Genomic DNA, 25,468 nt, shown 5'->3' on the forward strand with positions numbered 1-25,468 from the left:
GGTCTGGGTCCATCGGGTGAAGAGAAGCTTTGAAGCCGTTGGCTTGGACCCACCTCCTCTGTGCTCCATCTTAGCACTTCTCAGGAGAAGTTATGCTCCTTCTTTTCCATGGTAAACAATGCAATTCAAAGTTTGGAAAGAGAAGGACTGTGGAAACTAGTGTGTTTACCTCAATTCCGCCCACTCCCCAGAGAGACCCACCACCACAATATCCAAACCTCAGCTCTACCTAGCTTGGCTACCAGTGGCATTTCCACTTCCTCATGCTGAGACTCAGGATGCTCAGGAGTTCTTGTGAACCAAAGTGAGAAGATCGGCTGCTGAGCCCCTGGCCTGTGGAGACAAATTCTGGTTCTGCAATGTGCTGTGTGCCAGTCTGGATGAATGGACTTTTTAAAATCTTTTTATTTTAACACTGGGAATCATCACTACTAGGGATGCTTCCAAAGAGTAAGTTGGGCAAGTCAAATAAGGGGTTTGGTTCAATACTTGTGAGTAGTTAGTATTCAATACTAATTCATCATTGCAAGGCCTTTCAAAAACACATTTAATTTCCTTTTAATCACCCCCTGTAGGCATAGAAATATACACTATGTCCACAGAGATGTGCTGAGAAGCTGGAATCATTTTTGAAAACCAAAAGCTATAGGGAGGACATCAGAATGTTAGCAGCTGAATAAATAGGCCTTGGGAAGGAAGAGGTGTGAGGCGTGAACCATCTTTTTGAGGTGCTGCCATGACTGGGGGCCCAGCTCCCTGTGCCATTGTTAGATGTAGAGTAAATGTCTGGAGAGATCATATATGCCTTGAGTTTGGGCCCATCCACGGTGAAGAGAGGAGCATGGAGCTGCTTGTCCTTCCAGAGCCATGGGGACCCAGCAAAGACAGTTCTAGAAGGCTCAGATGCTGACTAGACAAAATCCCCCACAGTCCCCAGGACCTCACACAGACTTGATTCATTTCCAGCCTCTTCCCTCTCCACATTTAATGTCTTTGTATTGTAACCCAGCATCCTGGGTAACCTCTGTCTTACCAAGGGGTTTCCTTTCGGGTGGCTTCTACACTGTTGACTCACTCACACATTCATTTCGTCAACACGTGTTGATGGGACTCTTAGCCATTATCAGCTTACATCAATGAACCAAAGAAATTCTTAAGTCCTCAAAGACTTCCTTCCCAAGGAGGAGAGGCAGACAACCAAAAAATAAATACATAGCACTGTGTGGTGGCAGGCTAACAGTCAAATGCTAATAGGAAAGCCCTAAGACAGAGAAGGGAGTTGCCCTGTTTATGAGTCTGTCTTCCACCTATCCTCTTTTGACGACTTCATTTGTCTGTTGTAAAGGATGAGCTGGTTTTTCTTCTCAGGAGTGAGCACTTTAGTGTTTCCTAGATAAGATACCCTTGTGGTCTGGCCACTGGGTGACTGTATATTTCCTTGATTGGGTCAGCCAGGCCCTCCCAGAGGGCCCACTGCAGGTGGCCTGGACAGAGGAGAGCACTGTATCTGCCCTCTGCATCCTCTGTGACATTTTGGAGCATCCTGGTTATCTAAAGAAGACATGTGTTTCATCCCATGCAGACAGTCTCTGTTCTCTGGGGTCAGGCTGGGTTCTCTGTGTCCATTTTTAAACTTGTTTTTATATACAAGTTTATATATGTTTTCTGGATCTTAGACCAACTGTAGGATATAAATAAGAAAAGTAACCATGCCTGTGACTTAAGTCACAGAATGATGACATCATAATGACCTAGCCCAGGTAAAACGGTAGCAATGGCACCGCCGGGGGGTTGGTTTGGTTTTGTTTGTAACGGAGAGCAAACCCAAGCCCTTGAGCATACTCAGCATGTGCTTGGTTACTGAGCTACACTTGCAGGCCCAGAAATGGTTTTTAAAAGGCAAGTTAGAATCCTATTAAATCCACTCTATCTATAGTTAATGCTCATGTTTACTAAATTTGAGAGAGCCACATTAATCCTTTTCTATGGACTCGGGCTAAAAGTGGAAAGTGAGATGAGGAAATGCTTTAAAATAGTTTTATGTGCTGGTGCATCGTCTCTGTGGGTAGAAGCATCTTCTGCACAGATCTGACAGCCTGAGGTCAATCCTGAGAACCCACACGCGAAAGGGAAGCGACTCTGGAAGTCGTCCTCTGCCCTCGCCATGTGTGTGTGGCACATGTGCCCTGTGCTATCTCCTCTACAGCCGCTTTTAGCTGAAACGAAAGAAAATTTGAAAACAGTTATTCGATGCTTCTAGAAAGTGTGATGCTCAGATGTGGTCCCCACCTTGCAGGATGTGTGGCTGAGCAATGACAGGGCTGTCCTTGACACAGCTTTGGTTCCGGTGGCTGTGTTTGAGATGGTCAGCTGTGTTGTGAGTATATTTAGCTTATGCTAAATGCCCCTGGGAAGATGAATATCATCTGTTTTCAGTTTAATTGTGTTTGGGCCATGGACATTTTTTCCAGATGAATAAATATTAAGCTTTTCCCACTTCCTGAGGAAAACTAGGGTTGAATTGGAAGCACGAATTATCAAACATACTTTAAATCACATAAAAATGAAATGTAAAGCATTATGGGCTGTTTACGAGAACATTTAAAAATGTATTGTTCTATGAAAGTGCCAGATTTTAAATGAAAAATTGTATACAAAATCTGACAGACCAGAAATGATTGCTGTTCCCATCAGCGTGAACAGACAGCATGGCTGACCAGGGGTTAGAAATACTGCCTCAGCAATGTTACTTCTAAACAGTATCTTCTCACAACGTTTAAAACTGTTTAAAGTTGTGTTTGATCCAGATGTTTGCAGCTTCAGGAGCTCATAACCTTGGAAATTTGCATATTCAAGTGGGAAAAGTCATCTTAAAAGTATCAAAAAGTATCTTCAGCATTATTACTATCATAAAAGAGTTTACTCCATGCTGATGAAGAAGTAAATTTAACCAGCAACACTTATTTGTTTCTTCATAAACCCTAAACTTCCCAGTAAAGAAGGAAAAGTTGAAGCCAACTGTAAATAGATTTAGGATGATGACACATATTCCTCTGTGTCCACAGCTAGTGGTCTTTCTGTCTGCTCCAAGATCAACCCCCTGCTAACGAATGTTCAAGACCTCAGACTTCCTGTGTTTTTCCTTCTTCTTCCTCCTGCCTTCCAGAGTCATGATATAAATTAGGAAGGCACATAGCAGAATGATTTAAATGCAAATTGTCTCTCCTGGCCCCAGACACATATGTTTGAAAACTTGGTGCCCACTGCTGTCACCATTTGGGGAGGTCATGGGACCTTTGGGACTGTGGTCCACCAGCATAAGTGGGTTGCTGTGAGTGGGCCTTGAAGGTGGTAATTCTTCTGGGAGTGGCCTGAGATTTCTGCTTCCTGATCAGTCAAGATGTGTGCAACTACATCTCACACTTCCACCACCACAGACAGAGACACCCTGGCCTCCAAGGCCTCCCGTGCCTCCCTGCCTCACGTGCCTTCCCTGCCTCACGCGCCTTCCCTGCTAGCAGACTGTCTTCCCTGAAGCTGTGAGCCAAAGTGAGCGCTTCCTTCACGAAGTTACCTCTGTTGGGTCATGATGATAGGCAAGGTAGCTAACATAAACATAGCCATTTCTTCATGTGTTAAAGAATAAAAATGTATTTCTCCTAGTTCTGGAGGCTGGGAAAGCTCAGATCAAGGAACCGGAAACTCTGGTGTCTGGTGTGGGCTACCGTCTGCCCTTGAGTGCTGTGGTCTCACTTAGAAGAAGGGACAGGGGTGGGAGATGGGTGCCTTTCGAGGCTTCTGGTATAGGAGCCTTTGTCCATTTAGGAGGGAGATGCCCCCATGATATAATCTTCTCAGTAAGGCCTCACCTCTCCGCACTGTTGAATCAGGGAGGAAACTTCCACATGTATTCAGAGGATTGTAAATATAGATACAGCCCATACAGTGTCTCTTTATATATACAATATTTATAGAGAGAGAATTTTGTGGAGTGTGTGTGTGTGTGTGTGTGTGTGTGTATACAGTTGTGGAAGTCATAGAATAGCCCACATGAATTAGTTCTCTTTCACCATGTGGGCGCAGGGGTTGATTCAGGTTGTCAGCTTGGCAGCAGACACCTGTGCCCACTGTACCGCCTTCCTGGTCTCTTTAGGTCTATATTTTAATAAAAACAACCATTTGTAAGGAGTACAATCTATGCCTTGTCAACTGTTTAGACTGGTCTTCCTACAAGTTGATACCCCCCAACCTTGCCCACTCTCCTATTAATGCCATAGAAAAGAACGAATAAGACAGAATGTGTCCGTGTACAGAGGTCTGTGTGTAGACTACAGTAAGACAGAATGTGTCAGTGTACAGAGGTCTGTGTGTAGACTATGGTAAGACAGAGTGTGTCTCAGTGACAGAGGTCTGTGTGTAGACTATGGTAAGACAGAATGTGTCCGTGTACAGAGGTCTGTGTACAGACTACAGTAAGACAGAATGTGTCTGTGTACAGAGGTCTGTGTGTAGACTATGGTAAGACAGAATGTGTCTCAGTGTACAGAGGTCTGTGTGTAGACTATGATAAGACAGAATGTGTCCATATACAGAGGTCTGTGTGTAGACTATGGTAAGACAGATTGTGTCTCAGTGTACAGTCATCTGTGTGTAGACTACAGTAAGACAGAATGTGTCTCAGTGTACAGAGGTCTGTGTGTAGACTATGGTAAGACAGAATGTGTCCGTGTACAGATGTCTGTGTGTAGACTATGGTAAGACAGATTGTGTCTCAGTGTACAGAGGTCTGTGTGTAGACTATGTTAAGACAGATTGTGTCTCAGTGTACAGAGGTCTGTGTGTAGACTACGGTAAGACAGAATGTGTCTCAGTGTACAGAGGTCTGTGTGTAGACTACAGTAAGACAGAATGTGTCTGTGTACAGAGGTCTGTGTGTAGACTATGGTAAGACAGATTGTGTCCGTGTACAGAGGTCTGTGTGTAGACTATGTTAAGACAGATTGTGTCTCAGTGTACAGAGGTCTGTGTGTAGACTATGGTAAGACAGAATGTGTCTCAGTGTACAGAGGTCTGTGTGTAGACTATGGTAAGACAGAATGTGTCTCAGTGTACAGAGGTCTGTGTGTAGACTATGGTAAAACAGAATGTGTCCATGTACAGAGGTCTGTGTGTAGACTATGGTAAGACAGATTGTGTCTCAGTATACAGAGGTCTGTGTGTAGACTATGGTAAGACAGAATGTGTCTCAGTGTACAGAGGTCTGTGTGTAGACTATGGTAAGACAGAATGTGTCCATATACAGAGGTCTGTGTGTAGACTATGGTAAGACAGATTGTGTCTCAGTGTACAGAGGTCTGTGTGTAGACTATGGTAAGACAGATTGTGTCTCAGTGTACAGAGGTCTGTGTGTAGACTATGTTAAGACAAATTGTGTCTCAGTGTACAGAGGTCTGTGTGTAGACTATGGTAAGACAGAATGTGTCTCAGTGTACAGAGGTCTGTGTGTAGACTATGGTAAAACAGAATGTGTCCATGTACAGAGGTCTGTGTGTAGACTATGGTAAGACAGATTGTGTCTCAGTATACAGAGGTCTGTGTGTAGACTACAGTAAGACAGAATGTGTCCGTGTACAGAGGTCTGTGTATAGACTATGGTAAGACAGAATGTGTCCGTGTACAGAGGTCTGTGTGTAGACTATGGTAAGACAGAATGTGTCTCAGTGTACAGAGGTCTGTGTGTAGACTATGTTAAGACAAATTGTGTCTCAGTGTACAGAGGTCTGTGTGTAGACTATGGTAAGACAGAATGTGTCTCAGTGTACAGAGGTCTGTGTGTAGACTACAGTAAGACAGAATGTGTCTGTGTACAGAGGTCTGTGTGTAGACTATGGTAAGACAGAATGTGTCTCAGTGTACAGAGGTCTGTGTGTAGACTATGGTAAGACAGATTGTGTCTCAGTGTACAGAGGTCTGTGTGTAGACTATGGTAAGACAGAATGTGTCTCAGTGTACAGAGGTCTGTGTGTAGACTATGGTAAGACAGAATGTGTCTCAGTGTACAGAGGTCTGTGTGTAGACTATGGTAAGACAGAATGTGTCCATATACAGAGGTCTGTGTGTAGACTATGGTAAGACAGATTGTGTCTCAGTGTACAGAGGTCTGTGTGTAGACTATGGTAGAACAGAATGTGTCTCAGTGTACAGAGGTCTGTGTGTAGACTATGGTAAGACAGAATGTGTCTCAGTGTACAGAGGTCTGTGTGTAGACTATGGTAAAACAGAATGTGTCTCAGTGTACAGAGGTCTGTGTGTAGACTATGGTAAGACAGATTGTGTCTCAGTATACAGAGGTCTGTGTGTAGACTATGGTAAGACAGAATGTGTCTCAGTATACAGAGGTCTGTGTGTAGACTATGGTAAGACAGAATGTGTCTCAGTGTACAGAGGTCTGTGTGTAGACTATGGTAAGACAGAATGTGTCCATATACAGAGGTCTGTGTGTAGACTATGGTAAGACAGATTGTGTCTCAGTGTACAGCCATCTGTGTGTAGACTACAGTAAGACAGAATGTGTCTCAGTGTACAGAGGTCTGTGTGTAGACTATGGTAAGACAGAATGTGTCCGTGTACAGAGGTCTGTGTGTAGACTATGGTAAGACAGATTGTGTCTCAGTGTACAGAGGTCTGTGTGTAGACTATGGTAAGAGAGATTGTGTCTCAGTGTACAGATGTCTGTGTGTAGACTATGGTAAGAGAGATTGTGTCTCAGTGTACAGAGGTCTGTGTGTAGACTACAGTAAGACAGAATGTGTCCATGTACAGAGGTCTGTGTGTAGACTATGGTAAGACAGATTGTGTCTCAGTGTACAGAGGTCTGTGTGTAGACTATGGTAAGACAGATTGTGTCTCAGTGTACAGAGGTCTGTGTGTAGACTATGGTAAAACGGAATGTGTCTCAGTGTACAGAGGTCTGTGTGTAGACTATGGTAAGACAGAATGTGTCTCAGTGTACAGAGGTCTGTGTGTAGACTATGGTAAGACAGATTGTATCTCAGTGTACAGAGGTCTGTGTGTAGACTATGGTAAGACAGAATGTGTCTGTGTACAGAGGTCTGTGTGTAGACTATGGTAAGACAGAATGTGTCTCAGTGTACAGAGGTCTGTGTGTAGACTATGGTAAGACAGAATGTGTCCATGTCCAGAGGTCTGTGTGTAGACTACAGTAAGACAGAATGTGTCTCAGTGTACAGAGGTCTGTGTGTAGACTATGGTAAAACAGAATGTGTCCATGTACAGAGTGCTGTGGGATGGTCTGTATGTCAAGTGTGTTGCTGATTGGTCAGTAAATAAATCACTGATTGGCCATTGGCTAGGCAGGAAGTATAGGCGGGACAAGGAAAAGAATTCTGGGAAGTGGAAGGCGGAGAGAGAGACACTGCCAGCCGCCATCAGGACAAGGAAGATGTAAAGTACCGGTAAGCCACAAGCCATGTGGCAAAGTAAAGATTAATAGAAATGGGCTAAATATAAGAGTAAGAGCTAGACAATGACAGGCCTGAGCTAATGGCCAAGCAGTTTAAATAATGTAAGAGTCTGTGTGTTTATTTTATAAGTGGGCTCTGGGACTGGCGGGACTTGGTGGCGGGAGCTGGAGAGAAATTCTCCAGCTACAACAGAGGTCTGTGTGTAGACTATGGTAAGACAGATTGTGTCTCAGTATACAGAGGTCTGTGTGTAGACTATGGTAAGACAGATTGTGTCTCAGTGTACAGAGGTCTGTGTGTAGACTATGGTAAGACAGATTGTGTCTCAGTGTACAGAGGTCTGTGTGTAGACTATGGTAAAACGGAATGTGTCTCAGTGTACAGAGGTCTGTGTGTAGACTATGGTAAGACAGAATGTGTCTCAGTGTACAGAGGTCTGTGTGTAGACTATGGTAAGACAGATTGTGTCTCAGTGTACAGAGGTCTGTGTGTAGACTATGGTAAGACAGAATGTGTCTGTGTACAGAGGTCTGTGTGTAGACTATGGTAAGACAGAATGTGTCTCAGTGTACAGAGGTCTGTGTGTAGACTACGGTAGGACAGAATGTGTCTCAGTGTACAGAGGTCTGTGTGTAGACTACAGTAAGACAGAATGTGTCTCAGTGTACAGAGGTCTGTGTGTAGACTATGGTAAAACAGAATGTGTCCATGTACAGAGGTCTGTGTGTAGACTATGGTAAGACAGATTGTGTCTCAGTATACAGAGGTCTGTGTGTAGACTATGGTAAGACAAAATGTGTCTCAGTGTACAGAGGTCTGTGTGTAGACTATGGTAAGACAGATTGTGTCTCAGTATACAGTCATCTGTGTGTAGATCTGAAACTTGTGTAAAGGCTTAGAGGAAGAGAATTCTCCCAGCCTGTGCTGCTGCTGGCTTAGGCATGCTGGGGAAGGCAATGGGGCTCCGCTCAGCTTGCTCACTCTCCTTGCCATTTCTCCCTACCCCCTGACTAATTCTTAAAGCCTGAAATGGAGCTGACTACACATATTTTAAAATGCATAAAATGTTACGGATTTACTTAGTCCCTTTCCACATCCTAGCAATGGGAAAGTTTTAGAATGTCATTCCTAAGTTATATGTTTGGATGTCACCAAACTAACTTTGAGTTAAAGGACAGTCTATAAAAAAACATCTAGTCATATTTTTTTTCTGTTCTAAATTGTGCTTGGAAAGATCCCTTTTCTTTAAGCTAAAGCTTTTCAGTGATATCTATTCACTGTATAGACTGCAAGTGAGAGAGTCACAGAATCTGTTGCACACCAGCATTAATAGAGGGCTGGAACTGAACATGAAGTATCTGTCACTTCTGGAGCACGCAGAGGTTCAGTCGTTGGCCCACTGAAATCTGGGCAAAGCGACAAACTGGTTCACTGTTCTGCTAAAGCTCCAGTTGTGTTTCAACTGTATTCAGTTCTCTGTCAAAACTCAGAGGAGCCCTTGGTGTATTGACTGAGGTGCGTGTGGCAGCAAGCGGTGCGTCCCCAAATCCTCAAAGACACCGAAATTAGTAGTGATGTTTTTCTGACATGTCAGTTGAGTTACCTTTTCATGTTGAATTATTACAACTGATGTTTTAGTTTTTAAAAAAATCAGGAAGGACAAACAATTGTACATTCCTGGGGTTTTTATCCCCAGTAAAAGTAGCATTGATGCTTATTAATTCAATGATGTCAGTTGGGATGTTTAAAGCAGATCTTCCCAGAAGGCTTTGGCCCTCTTGATAGCTTTGAAATTATATTTATAGAGATCGATTAGGTTGTCTAGACTGGTGGCCCCAGAGGTACTAAAATGCTCTTTCTTTGAAAGAGGGCTTAAACACCAGACATGTCCATTAGTGATAGGACCACAGACCCCATCTTCCACATCCATGCTTTCCCATCAGACTTGCTGAGTTAGTCTTCTTTTAGGCTGCTCACTTGGATCATTTCTGTGTTCTGCAACTTCTGAATCTAACCAGCTTTCTGCCCTCAGTCACCGGCTTCCACCATGGGTTCCTGGGATGAACCCAGCTGTTCAGGCTTGTTCAACAGGAGCTCTAGCCCATGGAATCATCTACCACTCCTTAACGATGTTTTAAAAGTTAATATGTGTGTGTGTATATATGTGCTGGTGTGTGGGTGTGCAGGTGTGTGTGCATGTATGTACCATGTGCATGTGGAGGCCAGAGGAAAACCTTGGGTGTTGTTCCTCAGGAGCCATTTACCTACTTCTTGAATCAGAGTCTTCTGTTTGGACTATAGCTAGTCCCAGAAAGGCTAGTTAGTAGTGGGGTAGGCTAGTCTCAGCAAACCCCAGGGATCTGCCTTTTCTGCCTCTCCAGCACTGGTTTACAAGTATAAGCCAGCATGCCTGGCTTTTTTTGTGGATTCTGAGGGTGAAATTTGGGTCATCATGTTGTGTGACAAGCTCCTTACTGGCTAAGGCATCTCCCCAGCACTGTGGACTGTGAACGCTCAGTGTGTCACTTTACAGTCATGTTTACACATGTGGAGGGCAGCTCTGACCATGACGACCCAGGTGTCCTTTCTCTTCAGTGCTTTATCATCTTCCAAGAAGCCTGTGAATGTTAACAAGAAGTCAACCCCAGACTCCCATGTATTGACCTGCATCTTTGTTCTAGAGGAGCTGATTTTGTTGATCTGCCATCCTTCCCCCAAATGCATTAGTGACTCACAAAGCCAAGGCTCCAGCGCTCCCCTTGAGCAAGGGAGGACGCCTCCTTTAAATGTTTCCGCTCACTTCTGTTGTGTTGCACATTTCTTTCAGATCACCTCAACGCTGGTCCCGTGGAGCCACCTGAAAGCCAGAGCCACATAGTAAGTGCACATTCAGAATTCTCTTCTCAGCTCCGCGTGGGAACCTGGGCTTTGTTGAAGGACTTTCACAAAAATCGTTCTGTTCAACTATTTTATCAGTGAACAGCAGCAAACCGAGTGGGGTTGTCTGTATAGGAGAGACACTAAGCCATCCCTTTAAGATTGGTAGAGTTAATAAATTAAATAGAGCTTGGATTATCTCCAGGGGCACACTGCAGCAACGTCCCCTGACATGTTAAGCTGGCTCATAGGCCAAGAGGTATTTCAGATGGGTGCCAGGTATAAATTATAGCAGAGCCTGGCACTTAATGGGCACATGTGTGTCTTGGGAGTGTATAGATGGGTTAAGTGACTTAGCAGTTTAAGATAGCAGCTCAGTGAGTGGCCTGCCCTGGCCCCTACCATGAGGCCATGTGGGGTTGTGGGACGTGTGCCAAATCTGCATCTGGATCCCTTGTTTTTCATCTTAATGGCCACACGTATGTCTCCTCTCTGTGGCTTGGTGTCCTCACTCTTACAACGGGTCTAATAGTGCTGCCTTGCTGGCTGATACAATGCCATTTAAATGCTTGTGAAATTTTTATTTTATCTTGTTGATTTCTGGTTTTGGTTTTTTAAGCCAAGGTCTCACTCCACAGCTCAGGCTGGCTCCAGCCTCACTATGGAGCCCAGGCTGACAATGAACTGACTGCTCTTCTTTTGTCTCTACCAATAGGAGAGACACTAAGCCATCCCTTTAAGATTGATAGAGTTAATAAATGGATGGAGATAAATTAAGTAGAGCTCAGATTGAGAGCTGCGATATTATGGGTGTGAGCTACCACATCCAGAAATTAATGAACATAGTAACGGCTGTATGTCCTATGTGGAGACTGAAGCGTTGGTTTATTTTAGAAGCATTGACACCCCCAGAACAATGAGCTCACTGTGCTCAGACCCTGCTTTCCAGTTCTGTTCTGCATGAAAAGCGGGGTTCCTTGGGAAAAGGGTTGATTGAGACGATGGCAGGAAATATACAAGATAAGAGTGTCCAACAGTGCCAGAAATGGAAGAAATGAAAAAGAAAATAACAAAACAAAGCACCCCCTCCCCCTCACACAAATGTGGGACCCAGTTGTAAGAGTTCCCAATGGCCGGGACAATTTCAGCATCATAATAAAACAGCATCGAGCCATAATCAAAAGTGAACGATACATACCTGCACTCCTATCAGTGATTGGGTAGATAAATAGTAAATGATGGACCTCCCCACCCCCAGCAGAAGAATCCCAGCAAATGTACACACAGGAGGCAAAGCACAGGCTACAGAGGCTGACTTTCCTCCAAAGAGTGCAGGCCGGAAAGGGTGAAAAAATGTCACAGCCTCACAAATCCTCCTTCAGACAGGATGTTTTCTGCTCTGGAGGACTGAGACCAGAGCTTTGTCCCTGACAGGCCAATCCTCTCCTGCCTCACCTCCACCAGGGAACCGAGGTTCATGATGACCCATTATGTTAGCAAGAGGCATCTTTGATCTGTAGTGAATAGGACACTTTGCCTTTGTGATTTTCCTCTCCACTTGTTCCTTGACTCTAATCGTGAAGAAAACGTAAGACAAATTCTAATATTTGTCTGTTCTAAATGTTTGACCAGAATTCTCCAAAACCATCAATGTATTAAAATCAAGTGACGGATGAGAAACTGTCCCAGGCAGATGCCTACACCACCGTTATGACTGAATGTCATATTGGATCCCAGGTTGACTCTGGGATGGAACCAGAACATGGACATAAAACTACAAAAATGTGAATGAAGTGTGAATCAATGAGATGTTGTGTGATTTATGGTTTATTGGTTGTGACACATACCCTTATTAATGGAAGATGTGAACATTTGGAAAGCTGAGCTTGCCACCCACAGTTTCTCTCTGCCCATCTTCATAAGGATCCTATAAATCCTTATAAATGTTGGAGAAGAAAATTTTATGTTTTAAATATAAACCTCTCCCTCAAAACAACAGCAAACAGACAAACACTGGTTTAGAGACCTACATTCCAATTTAAAACTATTTTTATTTGTGTGTATATGTGTATGGTCTGTACACGTGAGTGCAGTTACCCACAGGGGCTAGAAGAAGAGTCCCCAAAGCTGGAGTCATAGGCAGTTGTGAGACACCCAACATGGTGCTGGGAACCCTCTGGTCCTCTGCAAGAGGACTCTTGACCACTGAACCATCTCTCTAGCCCCCACCTGCTAATTTTAAGTACCCCCCCAATCACTTTGGTATATAACTCATTTGTGTTTCAAGATTCCTACATAAAGAAGTATATTTATCAATGAACTTATAAGTTACAGGGGCTATGTACATGTATTTTTATCATCCTTGGGAGGAGGAACAAGCTGGATGTGATGGTGCATGTCTATAATCCCAGTACTCGTGAGGCTGAGGCAGGAGGATCTAAGTTCCGCATCTGGCTACACAAAGAGTCCCTGGTGGAAAACAAAAACACAAATAGCAATAGCAACTAGAAAAAAAAAAAAAGAGCCGAAATAATTGTCGAAGCCGAAACATAACTCTTTGAGTGTAATGAGAACTAGAATTCTGTCGGTTCCTTCTGCGTCACTGTGGACAAATACATGATAGAAAAAGTGAAGGGAGGGAATTTTGGCTCATGCTACAGAGAGATTATGGTCTGTCACAGCAGGGAAACCACGGCAACATGGCTCCCTCTGTAGAGGAGTGTGAGGCAACAGTATTTACCTGCAGCCCACGAAGCAGAGAAAGCCAGCTGGAACCAGAGACAGGTGTCACCTCCAAAGGCTTGTCCCTATTGTCCTAACTCTGCCATCTAGGCTTCACCTCCTAAAGACTCCGCGGCCTTCAGACAGTGCCACAGTGAGGGCCTAGTGTTCAAACATGAGCCTGTGGGACGTTTCAGATCCAAACCATAACAGAAACCGTGTGTTTTTGTTGTCTGTTGCTACATAACCAATCACCACAAGCCCAGGACTTAAATCTGTTTTCATGTATTGAATCCCGGGGCAGCAAGTCCAGGTTTGCTTTCTGTCTCTCAAAGCAAGGTTGGCTCCTCTGGTCGTTATTAGCGCTCAAGGTCTTTCTTTTAGCTCATGAAGTTGTCAAATTCAATTAAGCTTGAAATACTGAGTCTCATTTTCTTTGTGGCTGTCACCTGGATGTCACTGCATCAAGGAACTACCCATCACTCCATGCTCTGTGACCTTTCATAGCCCTGGAGTCTTACGTAGCAATTGGGGAAATATCCATCCAGTTGGCACTGCCATAGCTCACTAAAGGCAGATGACAGGCTAAGACTGCCCTTCACGGGCACAGTTCACACTGGGCATGGCTCGGGGGTGTGCACACTGTGATATGAGAATGACGTGTAAAGGCCATGGGTTGTAGGGTGTCCGGATCTCATGGATGTTGGGATTTCTACCATGAAGAGCAAAGTAACATAAGGCAGGATGGAAGGGATGTGCTCGTTGCTTGCTTTCAAGCGGATTTCAGCTGGAGGTGAACAAATATACTTGTCCCCACCCCAGAGTTGTTAAAGACTAACAATGGCCCTCAAAGTTATCAGATAGCAGCTGGGACTATACGAAGATCAAAGAGTCAGAAGAAATATTTGGAGGTAGTTTTTAAATGTATCACTATTTCTCTGACTAGTCTTTTTTTAAGCACATAAATTTGCATGTAAATATACTCTTGACTCCATGGCAACCGTGTTTATGAATTTTAAGAACTTACTTCATCAAAGTTCAGATAATATAATAGCATTGCCAGTTTTTCATGGTTATTCATTTTAAGGCAATTTGGGTTTTTTTATACTTTCATGTCACTTTCTGCCCACTAATGATTAATTGATAGAATGATACTATTAAAGTTGTATATCTCATGCTTTACATGTATATGTGTATTTTAAATATATCAGATACTCATTTTTGCAGACTCTTTATCATGAATTCTGAGTCCTTTTCTCATAACACATCACATACAGAAATGCCGGTGTTACCATGTTTATGTTCCATAAATTACCGCAACCACCACCTACATCTTTGGCATGTTGGTTTTTTGTTTCCTCACTTTGATCTGGTGGCTCTGTATAAAACCAAATCACTGAGAAACCCTATTGTGTGTTTAGGCATCAAAAGTCACCTGCCAGCAGCTGCTTGGCTAGAAATAAACTCAGGACTCTGCCAGCATCTGTGAGTGGGCCTGGGTAGCTGTGCAGTGAGTTTCCGAGGAGGTCACTAAGAGCCTACGAGAGGACGCGAACAAGAGTCTTTGCTCTTTAGGACTCAGATCTGCAGCTGCCTTGACAGAGTGGCTGAGGTGAGGCAAAGGAGAAACCCACACTGGAAGTCATTCAGCGAGGAAACTTGCAGGAGAACCGGATCCTCACGGTTCCCTGCCTCCTTCTCTCCTTTCCAAGTCTCCTCTCCATTTCCCCCACTCACTCACAGTAAGCCTTGGGCTGTAGGTATTGGTTTCTCCTATTCCAAGGGCTTTAAAGACTTTTTCAGAGCAACAGAGCCTAATAGACTGTGGCTGTTGGTGAAATAACTCATTTATCACCAAAAGGTCAGAGCTTCCTCCCTTCCTCCCTTCCTGCTTTGGGGTTGTTTTCTTTGTAGGAGCTAAATAAAGGTGTCTTTTAAAAACATATAGACAATAAGTGGAGGTAAATGCAAGTGACCTTTCCTGCCTGAGGCGAGCGCAAGCAGAGGCCCAGGGGTGCATTTATCTCTGAAGGAGTCTTCCTTAGGCTGCCTCCAGTGGAAGGTTCTAGAATTTCCTCAGCTCCTGACCTATGGTGTCACTCAAACTCTCCCATGTGTTCCTTTACTGGGTGGGGCTTGGGCTTGCCTACCAGTTCCCTCAGGTTTATTTGACACATGTTAACACATAAATCTGATACTAGCTGTGTTTAGCTGATGGTTGAAGCCATGGTCATTAGGTTTTGTGTGGGAAGAAGTGAGTTTGCTTTGAAGTGGGGTATTGTGTTAGTGATACCTGTACAATACACCTGCCATTGGGTTTTTGTTTCTAGGGTGCACTGATGGCATTTTGCTTGTCAGTGATTAAGTCCAAGTTGGATTTCCTCATTTGGGGGTACCCAAGTAACAAATGGGTCAGGCAGTGCAGGCTTGCATCATAAAGCAAGACAGACCTTCACCAACTCATTTATGATTTCTCTTTATCCGATACTGCCCCAGAGACTGGTGTCTGCAGAACAGCTGATATCACCTCCTCCAAATCTGACCTCTCCTTTCCCGAAGTTCAGGTCACTTAGAGATTCTGAACTTCCTGCCCCATCTTTCTCAGGCACTGTCTGCTGCTGGGACAGTTTCTCTCCAAGGACTGTACGACCTTCGACAGCAGGACCTCTGCAGTTTGCTGTCTTTAATAACACAGTCTACACTCAGTGTCCCCAGCACTCGGTGTCACCAGTCCTCATCCCTCTGCTGCTGCTTTGTGTATCTGCTGTGTTTCTTACAATGGAGTACAGCACAGCCTTTCCCTGTGGCAGGAGTGCAAGCAGGCCTAGGCCGGCAGACACCCACGCCTGTCCCTGGGACCATCCCACCTTCCTTTTCTGCCAATCCTGGAGCCCCCACCTATCTTTTGAGGCCTCTCTTCTACATCTTAGCCTCTGGATCTTCTCCTTAAGGGGGTTCCAACTGAAAGCGAGCCATCCTAAGCCGCGGCCGACCGGCACTGAAGGCCCTTCTCGTCCCCCGACCCTGGCTTCCACTCTCAGTTGTCCTGCTTACTGACTGTGAGTCCTTGCACAAATTTCTGAGATGTTTGGAGATTAGTTTATCTTCATCTCTAACACCTCTAGAACACAACCCACAGGGCGCTATGGAATTCGCTGAGTCCGTGATACCGCCTTCTTGGAACAACCAAGCACACAGTTCCAGTTCCGTCAGTAATCAATCCGAGGGAGGTAGCTTGGAGGTTGAGGCCAGGAGCAGGTCTACTGAGCAAGACAGCAATGGAGGTGGAGGCTGGAGGATGTCACAGAATAGCTCTTTCCACCTTCTGGGAAGCAATGAATGTTGGCCGTGTGCTGCTTTAGCCGTGGGCATCTCTTTCAACCCGATCCACTCTTGGAAGCAGCCGATGGGGATTGGTGCACAGCACAAGTGATACATGCCAAAGACAAATCACAGCAGTTTAGTTTGCAGGTCTGACAGGTTCACGATTCTAGAGCCAGGTAGCATTTCACTCTGTGAAATAAACCAGGTTTCCAGTGGGGTGAGCAGAGGGGGTTATGTGGGGGTGGGGGGCAGGTGGAAATAAGAAGCAAAGGACAGCTTGGTCATTCCAGAGTTCCTGTTCTTACTAATCTTATAAGGTAGAATAGAGGGGCGTCCTTATCATGCCTGCTCATACAAATTGCCCTTTTCTGATTGGATGCTATAGATAACTTTAATCATTGATCATCATCATCTTCTTCTTCCTTGTTCTCTTCCTACTTCTCTTCCTCCTCCTCCTCCTTCTCCTAACACATTTCAGCCTTCAGTTTGTTTACATAATACTTAGCATGTATGACTCTGTTATGTTCTAGTCTGTGTAGGTTTAGTACACATGCCTTGTCCAAAATTATGGCCTCCTATAAACGCCTGCTTAGCATGCATCTTATTGCTGTAGCTGAGGATAAAGGTGGCTTCCTCCTTGATCGAAACCATGTGTTTCCAAGTCTCTCTTCTCCTGCGGTCTATGTGGTCTTCAAAGCCAGTGTCTGCTCACTCTTTTTACCTCTAGCCACTGGAAAGAGTACACACTTAGTCAACAGTAGGCTTGTTGGAAAGGATAAAGTATCCTGGATCTTTCTAAGAACACAAATGATTATAAGAAGAATTATATGAAAACTCAGTATGAGTATATGAATAGATTTTTATTGCATGCAAGTGTGGGTGAGGGAAGGTGGGCCTGCTGTGGGTTGTGATGCTCCAAATCAATGCTACTGGGGTCAGTAAAGGAAGAAGAGACTCGGTAAAGTCGCAGCCTCCCTGAAAATGCTGGTCATGTTGCTTGGAAAGAGAAGCGAACTCCCCAACGGGAGCATATAAAATTAGAAGGATGGAAAAGGAAGCCTGCTGCCCAAGGGGAGGGGCTGGCAGATCGGGGTGGATGCTGGCAGCCACCTGGTGTGCGATTTAACACTGCTCTGAGCTTTTGTTCCATGACATTTGTGACTGAGTTTATTCCCATTCTCTTGTCAAAAGCAGCGTTTTCTAAAGGGTGGATGTTTTCTTTCCATTCTTGTTTACACCTTCCCATCCCGCTGTTTACAAGATTGGTCTCTCACACTCTGCCTGGGGTGTTTTCTATTATTGTGTAGTTAAAACTGCCAGAGGAGTCTTTAAGATGCTCTGTTTGGAAAGATGGGGGAGCTGTGCTACCCTGCAGACTCTCAGCATGGTGCAGCATCTCCCCCATGAAAGAGGCGCATAGCTATTATGAACCTGTGACCAGCTGCGAAACTTTGCACATCCGAGTATTCTGAATGCTTGGATGTATCTGTTGTGTGTCTCATTATAGAGCATCTCATGTGGGCTGGTGCCTAGGGTCGAAGGAGGTGTGACTCCTCCAAGTGGAGCCCTTGGTACCTTCTCCCCAGCTGTGTGTGGGAAGTGAAATTACTGCTTCCTCTCCCTCCTCGTTCACATCCTTCCCTTCCCTTCCTCCTTCTCACTCGTTGCCTGGTCCCAGCGTCCATGTTCAGAGGATGCTCTGCCTGATAACACAGTCATGGTGGCACCCAGGACTCACTGGAAGTGGAATTTTTTTCTTTTGACTTGACTTTTCTGAAGCGTGGAATCCAGAAAGGGAGAGAGTTGGAGAAGCACTTGCTTTGACTGATTTGTTCTCTTCCTAATTGTGATGGCTTTTTGTACCAAGAGGGACAGCCTTCGGCAAATTGGTAAAGTCAAGTTTGCCCTTGACCTTCTGGAGTTTCTCCTGGACCTCACCTTCCCAGGACTCCTTTCCACTTCCTCCTTTGGCAGGTCCCCTCCTGTTGACTGTTTACTGCTGCAGACCTTTATCATGGAGCAGATGCTGCTTCACACTTCCTAGTCTTCCCCTGTGTGCTAATTTCCCCCACCAAACATCTCAGTTAGTAATCCTTCCGGCATAAAGCTATCTAACCTAAACTGGGCATTGTGGTACAGTCCTCTCAGCACTTAGGAGGCTGAGGCAGGAGAACCATGCATCTAAGGCTATTGTGGGCTGCAGAGTAGGCTTGTCTTAAGAAAAACAATTTTAAGGTCTAATTCAATCCTGTCTAATCCAGCCTGACCTGATGGTCCATAAACATGGACGGTAAGGGCCAAAGACCCTACACTTGGTGAGTTCCTCTACGGTGGAAGAAGCATGAAGGCAAAGCACAGCTCACCAGGCCTCAGAAGACCTGGGCTTCCGATTTCAGTTCAGCCACTCACTGACGGCCTGGGGCTCAATTCCTTAACCTCTCACCTTGGCAATGAAATTGATGAGCCCATGATGTCCCCCTTAAATGATGCCGTGCCTTTGCCTGGCAGGATTATTACGATGGTCAATTGAAGTAGCTGAAAGCTCTTTGTTAATAAAAGAGATGCCCTGCAAATATAAGCACTCAGCTGGAACCCCAGCTGGCCCCAGTTCTCTGTCTAAACCGCGCCCTGTCAGAGAATCTCCAAGGGAGAGGAGCAGCCAAAAAGCCCAATTCTGCATTCTTGGCAAATGCCAGAGGCTCCTTCCCTAAAGTTGCTAGTGGCCCAGTCCCCTCCTAAAGCGTTATAATTGGGCACAAACCCAGCTTATGGAGGACACATCACCACCCCTCGACTACAGGGTACATAAGCGCCCTCCTTTAGTTCGGCCATGTGATTTTCTCCTGCCCTTTCCCCAGCCTCGATCTCTGGGGGCTGGAGGACTTATCTGGTTGTTGATTTCTGCAGAATAACCCTGGTCTTTTACTTTTTAATTCGGCTTGATCTGGCTTGTTGCGTCAGTGGAGAAACCTATTATCAGGGCACAGAAAACCTGTTAGTAAAGTTAGCTACTTTTCTGTTGCTGTGACAAAATGCCATGACCAAGAGCAACTTCTAGAAGGAAGGGACTACTTTGGCTTATGGTTCTATCGGGATAAGAGTCAGTCATGGCCCGCGGGGAGCGTGGCAGCAAGTCGGAGGCATGGTGGATGGTGGCGGGCAGGAACCACAAACAGCAAACACAGAGCACGAACTGGAAGTGGGTGAGGTTATGAGCTCTTAATACCCACTGCCAGGGGCTTACTTTCTCTAGCAAGGCTGCGTCCACATTCTCAAATAACACTGCCAATGGGGACCCAGTATTCAAGTACTTGCGCCTAGGGAAGACACTTCTCGACCAAAGCACCACAAGGAGGAAGGCAAGAGAGTGGTAACCCTGGGTAAAACGTGTAGCTTCTTAGCAGAGGATGGAGTAGACGGCTTCAACTTGATTTTGTCGTGTTCTATAACTTCAGTTTGTCTGGGTCCTCGGCCTGCATGTGAGGTAGACCCCAATGACTAAGAAAGACGTCATCCTGGCCACGGAGGATGGTCTAGACTAAAGCAGCCTGCATGTGAGATAGACCCCAATGACTGAGAAAGACGTCATCCTGGCCACGGAGGATGGTCTAGACTAAAGCAGCCTGCATGTGAGGTAGACCCAAATGACTGAACGGCACCAACATGGCCACGAAGAATGATTAGAAGGTAGCAGTAAACAGAGGGACGGTTTCCTGAAATGGAGATGATATTGACATGCAGACCCTGTCTGGGGCTGGGACTAGTCCATGAGAGCGAAGCCAGCAGAGTGCTTGCTTTGTGCAGAACCTGATGTTCCTTAAAACGCCACAATCTCAAGAAATGATAGTGAGTATAACTTTAAAAAATCAAAATGAATACAGAAGATCCACAATGGAAAAGTATCAAGATTCTAAATAGAATAGGATTAGAAACAGTGTAATGCTGAGCCACCCTTTAATACAGGGAAATGATAAAAATAAAAAAATAAAAATAAATAAATAAAAAATAAAAATAAAAATTCAGCAATAGTGAGCCTGTCTTTAAAAAAAAAATCTTTCATCCATTTTGATTTTTAAGAATATTTACACTAGCCAGGTGGTGGTGGTGCATGCCTTTAATCCCAACACTGGGGAGGCAGAAGCAGGCAGATCTCTGTGAGTTCGAGGCCAGCCTGGTCTACAAAGCAAGTTCCAGGACAGCCAGAGCTGTTACATAGAGAAATCCTGTCTCAAACAAACAAACAAAACAAAACAACAACAAAGAATATTTGAATTAAAACATTATTTATCTTAATTGCTTTTTTTTAGTGCCATCTTAAATTTTGTGATTATGATGATTCATCCCAATTGTCAATTTAATGGGATTTAGAATTCACCGTGGAAACAAACCTCTGGGCAGGTCTGTGAGGGATTATCTAGGTTAAGTTAACTGAGGCGGGAGGACCCATCCTAAATGTGGATAGAACCATTCAGTGGGCTGGGGCCTGGGCTGAATACCGAGGAAACAGTGAGCAGAACGTAGGCCTTCATCTCTTGATGCCGCCCGACTTTGGACACAACATTGCTAGTTGTCCAGAGCTCTTACCACCACCATTTCCTTCCTGTGATAGACTCTGCCCTGGACCTGAGAGCCAAATGAGATCTTCCTTATTTAAGTTGCTTTTGTTATGTGTTTTGTTATAGCAACTAGAGAAGTAACTAACTGTCCCAGTGACTAAGGCCAGGACGACACTTGTCTGCATGGCTTCACCTCGATTCCGCTCTGTATTGCATCATGTGGAAAGCCCCAGAGAGACCTCAGATTCCGATTCCCCATTTCTTACTTACTCATGACCCAATCTGGGGTACTGAATTTAATTTAAATACAGTCTTGTCAAGAGAAAAAAACTACTGACATGTTGATATTCTTTCTAATTAGGTGACTACAGTGTACGAAATAATTTGGAAAGAAAGTGTAAATATTTGCTCAGAACTTCTTTCAGGGTGGGTGTCAGCACCCACTGGCCAGCACCTTGACTAGCAGCTTAAGCAGAGTTTTATTGGTACCCAAGCCTGCGTTTTTTAAATCTATCATCCATGGTTGGCTTTGGATCACAAGGGTAGAGCTGAGTAGTTAGAACAGAGAACATGTGCCCATGTAGTTGACAATGTCTCCTCTCTTGCCCATTGAAACACAACACTCTGATGCTCTTGGATCAGAATGTGGATTAGTAGCATGTAGAGCCCTGGTTGTTTACAGATTTCTATCACAGAGAAGGCAGAGGCTTTTACAGAGGCATGTGAGTTCCCATCTGTAAGAAACAGAGTGACAAGAAAGGGACCCAGTTCAAAAGCTCAATGGAGAGGAGCATTGGTAAGTGGGGCTCTCAGGTCTAGCTGTGACTTGATATCACAGATAAAAGATGCTAATATGAACTTGACATTGTCCATACCTGGTAGACATTGAGTTCATGAAAAAGTGAGTTCTTTCCATCAGCTCCAATGACTTACTTTTTTAATTACTTCAGTCTGTTAAATTGGTTAACTTTTTAAAAGATTTATTTATTTTTATTTGATGAGTATGAGTGTTTTGCTTGCATGTATATATATGTGGTGCCCTCAGAGGGTTGTTAGCTACCATGTAAGTGCTGGGAACCAAACCTGGGTCCTCTGCAAGAAGAGCAAAGTGCTCCTAACCACTGAGCCATCTGCCTGGCTCCTAATGTGATTAGCTTCTAACTAACTTACTTTAGCAATTCAGTAAATAGTATATATTTACCCCAAACTATATGTGTCCCTTTAAAAGTGATCTACACTTAAGTCTGAATGTGAACCAATAGACAGAGGAAGGCGTTAGATTGTGTCCCGGAGGTCCCAAGGTGACACCAGGGAGATGATTAAGAAAGATCAAATTGTGGCAGGCTCTGCGCACTGGCTGGGGGTGTGAACTTCAACCAGTGGCTAGTGAAGAGCTTCTTCAACCAATGGAGCAGCACCCCCACACTTCGACTTTAGGGTGCTCATTCAGTGGTCGTGTGTGGAGGTTACAGGTAGAGAAGAGAAATAGTTGAACCAGTTGAAGCCAGTTTCAAAAGACTGGCAGGATTTGATGATGAACTCAAGACCACGGGTCCCAGGAATAGGGCAAGGAAGGTGGATTTGAGAGGGATGGTTCCAGTAAAACCAACCAAGAGTTGGCGACCGGAAGAGGGAGGGAAATGGGTCTGGAGTTGACGTCACTGGGAGGCCAGAGAAGAGTTAATGTCATTGGAAGGCCAGAGAACACAACAACAACAAAGGGTCCGAGGGAGCAAAAGGGATTAGGGTCAAAACAGTATTTCCACTTCAAATGATTTAGAAATGCTATGAAATATCCATGGAAAAACACAGAAATGAGAAAGGCGGGCGGTGGGGGTGGGGGAGGGGCGGGGACTGATGGTGGTAATGAAGATTTGGTTTTCCTCAGGAAAAAAAATATTACTGGAGCCACTGGATAGAAAACCAAGGGGAGAGGTTAGAGAAGAAAGAAGTATAGTGACCGTCAGCTTAAAGAGTAGAGAACCCAGAACTGAGTCTCAGATAGAAAAGAATCCTACGTTAGTATAAAAGTTCCCATAGAAAATTTTAGACATACTAAAACTCATTTAATATTGATCTAAAATTCAAATTTAACTGCAAATCTAATGTTTTTATCTGCTCAATCTGGCAACTCTAGACAGTGGTGATGTCCTCATTGTACAATAGTCAGGAGAGAGCCGGGCAGTGGTGGCGCACGCCTTTAATCCCAGCACTCGGGAGGCAGAGTCAGGCAGATCTCTGTGAGTTCGAGGCCAGCCTGGGCTACCAAGTGAGTTCCAAGAAAGGCGCAAAGCTACACAGAGAAACCCTGTCTCAAAAAACCAAAAAAAAAAAAAAAACAAAAAAAAAACAAAACAATAGTCAGGAGAGGAGGGGAGGGGGAGACAGTAGTGAGCTTGGGGATGGCACACGGGTCCCAGGAAAAGGCAGAATGCTGCATTGCTGTGGAAACAAGGGACACATGATATTGGAGAGAGCTGAGTAGAAAGGTCAAGGTCACTGCATTGGACGGTCTGGGAGTTCCCAGGCAGCTTGTGGAAAGCAGATGGGGAGCAGGCTGCTGTGGGTTAAAGATCAGTGCCCTCCTGCTGGGAAGCATGGCGTGGAGAGTGTGGAGGGCGGAGGAGAAGGCACACCTTCGGGACTGAGGGAGCCTGAGGAAGAGCAGAGAGGCAGAATAGATATGGAAGAGGGGAGGTGTGGGTGCCCCGGAAGGGGGCTTTATGAATAAATGGTGGGCTGACATTTGCAGGGAAGGTGCACCCTGTTCATCCTGTTCCTCAGACTGGAGGAAGCAAGAGGAAACAGGATTTGAAGAGGAGAGAATGACATGGGAAGCCCTTTAGTCAATCTAGACTGAGTCATTGAGAGTGAATGAGATGGAGGTAAAACTGGGAAGGGAAGGGAGTCTCGGGCTACAAATCCACCCCGCCCCATTTGTTGATTGCGGGAGGGATGTGATGAAGAATTCAGAGGTGCTTGTAACTCATCCAAGAGGGAGTGCTCTCTTTCCCTCCTCTTGGGTTTTCTTTCTATTCTAGCAATCCATATCCACTCACAGCAGGTGGAATTGCTCACCAGGGAGAGGAGAATAACTGCAGCAGAATTAAATAGGCTTCCTCTTCTGTTTTCTTAAACCCAGAGATTCTGGCCTCGGAGCGATCATGGTCATTTATCCACATCTCCAGTCTAGGAACAGTGCAGCAGGCATCCCTGGGGTAGGCATGTTTGGAGTCTTGTGGAGTCCTAATGTGGCGTTGTTCCCATCATGCAGACCTTGTCTGTGGCATCAAGGGCCTCGCCATGTCACACCTAAGTGACAGGGACTCACAGATAGAGACACTCTGGAAACAGTTGGAAATTCTGCAGATGGGAGAAGATGCAGTCAAGCCTGCAATTCACAGCTACTTTACCTGTCCTCTTGCAAGAGTAGAGGTGTGTGCAGCCCTGGGAGGGAGCCCTTGTGGAGATGCCTTGTGGGAGAGCTCAGAAAGAGAGAGGTATTTCAAGGAGGGTGTGGGGTGGTCCCCCCTGCTGAAGCGCTTCTGCCTCCAGATAACACCCCCAGTCCTGCTCCAAAGCGATCTCTCTCCCTCCCTGCAGCCCCAACACAAAGGCACAAATGAAATTCCTACAAGCAGACTTCTGCTGTCTGGTTATTTTTAGTATTTGATGTTAGTATTTATCAAGCTTGGCAGTGTTAATTTGTCCTCCCACCGTTCATCTTCCTGCCTCCTTGTGCTGGGCTGAGAAGAGACTCACGGGAGAAGCAGCTGGTGACCTCACAGAAACATGTCCTAGAGAGAAGAGCCTGAATCTTTAAAATTGATCTTCCTCACCCCTGCCTTGCAGAGAAGAAAGATCTGGATTCTGCTAGCCAGGAGTGCAGTAAAAACGTTGGTGAATGGGAACCCATTAGAATATCTGGGTGGTGTAGTTAGTCGGGTCAAGGGCTTTGGTCGCAAAACTGAATTAGGGAATCTTCACATGCATGAGTTGTCATGATGCTGAACTGGATCAGAGGCCAGGTAAACAAGGAGTCTGAGGGAAGCAGAACCCAGAGGAGAGGAAAGTTAAAAATCCATGTAAACAGCTGGGGCTTGAGACAGCTAGAAGGCTGGAGGCAAACTGGCCAGGTCTGGGTCTGGGTGGAGGAAAGCGCCGTGCTGTAATAAACCACCACTGAATGCTGATGCCCACCCATTGCTGCCTGTACTTCCTGCTCTGGGATGAAAGCCAGAACAGACACATGCTGGGGTAGAGGAACTCTCAGGAAGCCTTCTAACAGAGGGTAGCAGGGCCTTTCCCAAATACAGGACACTTGGCCACTGGGCTCCTTTCCAGCCCATCACTGTATTTAGTTCCCAGGAAGCAGGCAGGAGTGGTTTCCTTTGGTAACTTAAAAAAAAAAAAAAGTATTGCTTTGATGTAACAGCCTTGGGAGCACATGGGTAGGTATGTTCTGGTTACTTTTCTATCAACTCAACACAAACTAGAAAATGTCTC

At 45.1% G+C, this 25,468-nt stretch overlaps 1 protein-coding gene across 1 annotated transcript in view; it reads left to right on the forward strand.

The window, feature by feature from the left end:
* Window positions 1-10,310: 10,310 nt before the first annotated feature.
* Ncald (neurocalcin delta) overlaps window positions 10,311-25,468 on the forward strand; it is a 194,450-nt gene continuing 179,292 nt past the window's right edge. Inside the window, exon 1 of the mRNA XM_059247590.1 lies at window positions 10,311-10,361. The gene's annotated coding sequence lies outside the window, so the exon portion shown is untranslated. The remainder of the gene's footprint in view (window positions 10,362-25,468) is intronic.

This window comes from Peromyscus eremicus, chromosome 20 (genome assembly GCF_949786415.1).
Source record: "Peromyscus eremicus chromosome 20, PerEre_H2_v1, whole genome shotgun sequence".
Taxonomy (NCBI): Eukaryota; Metazoa; Chordata; class Mammalia; order Rodentia; family Cricetidae; genus Peromyscus; species Peromyscus eremicus.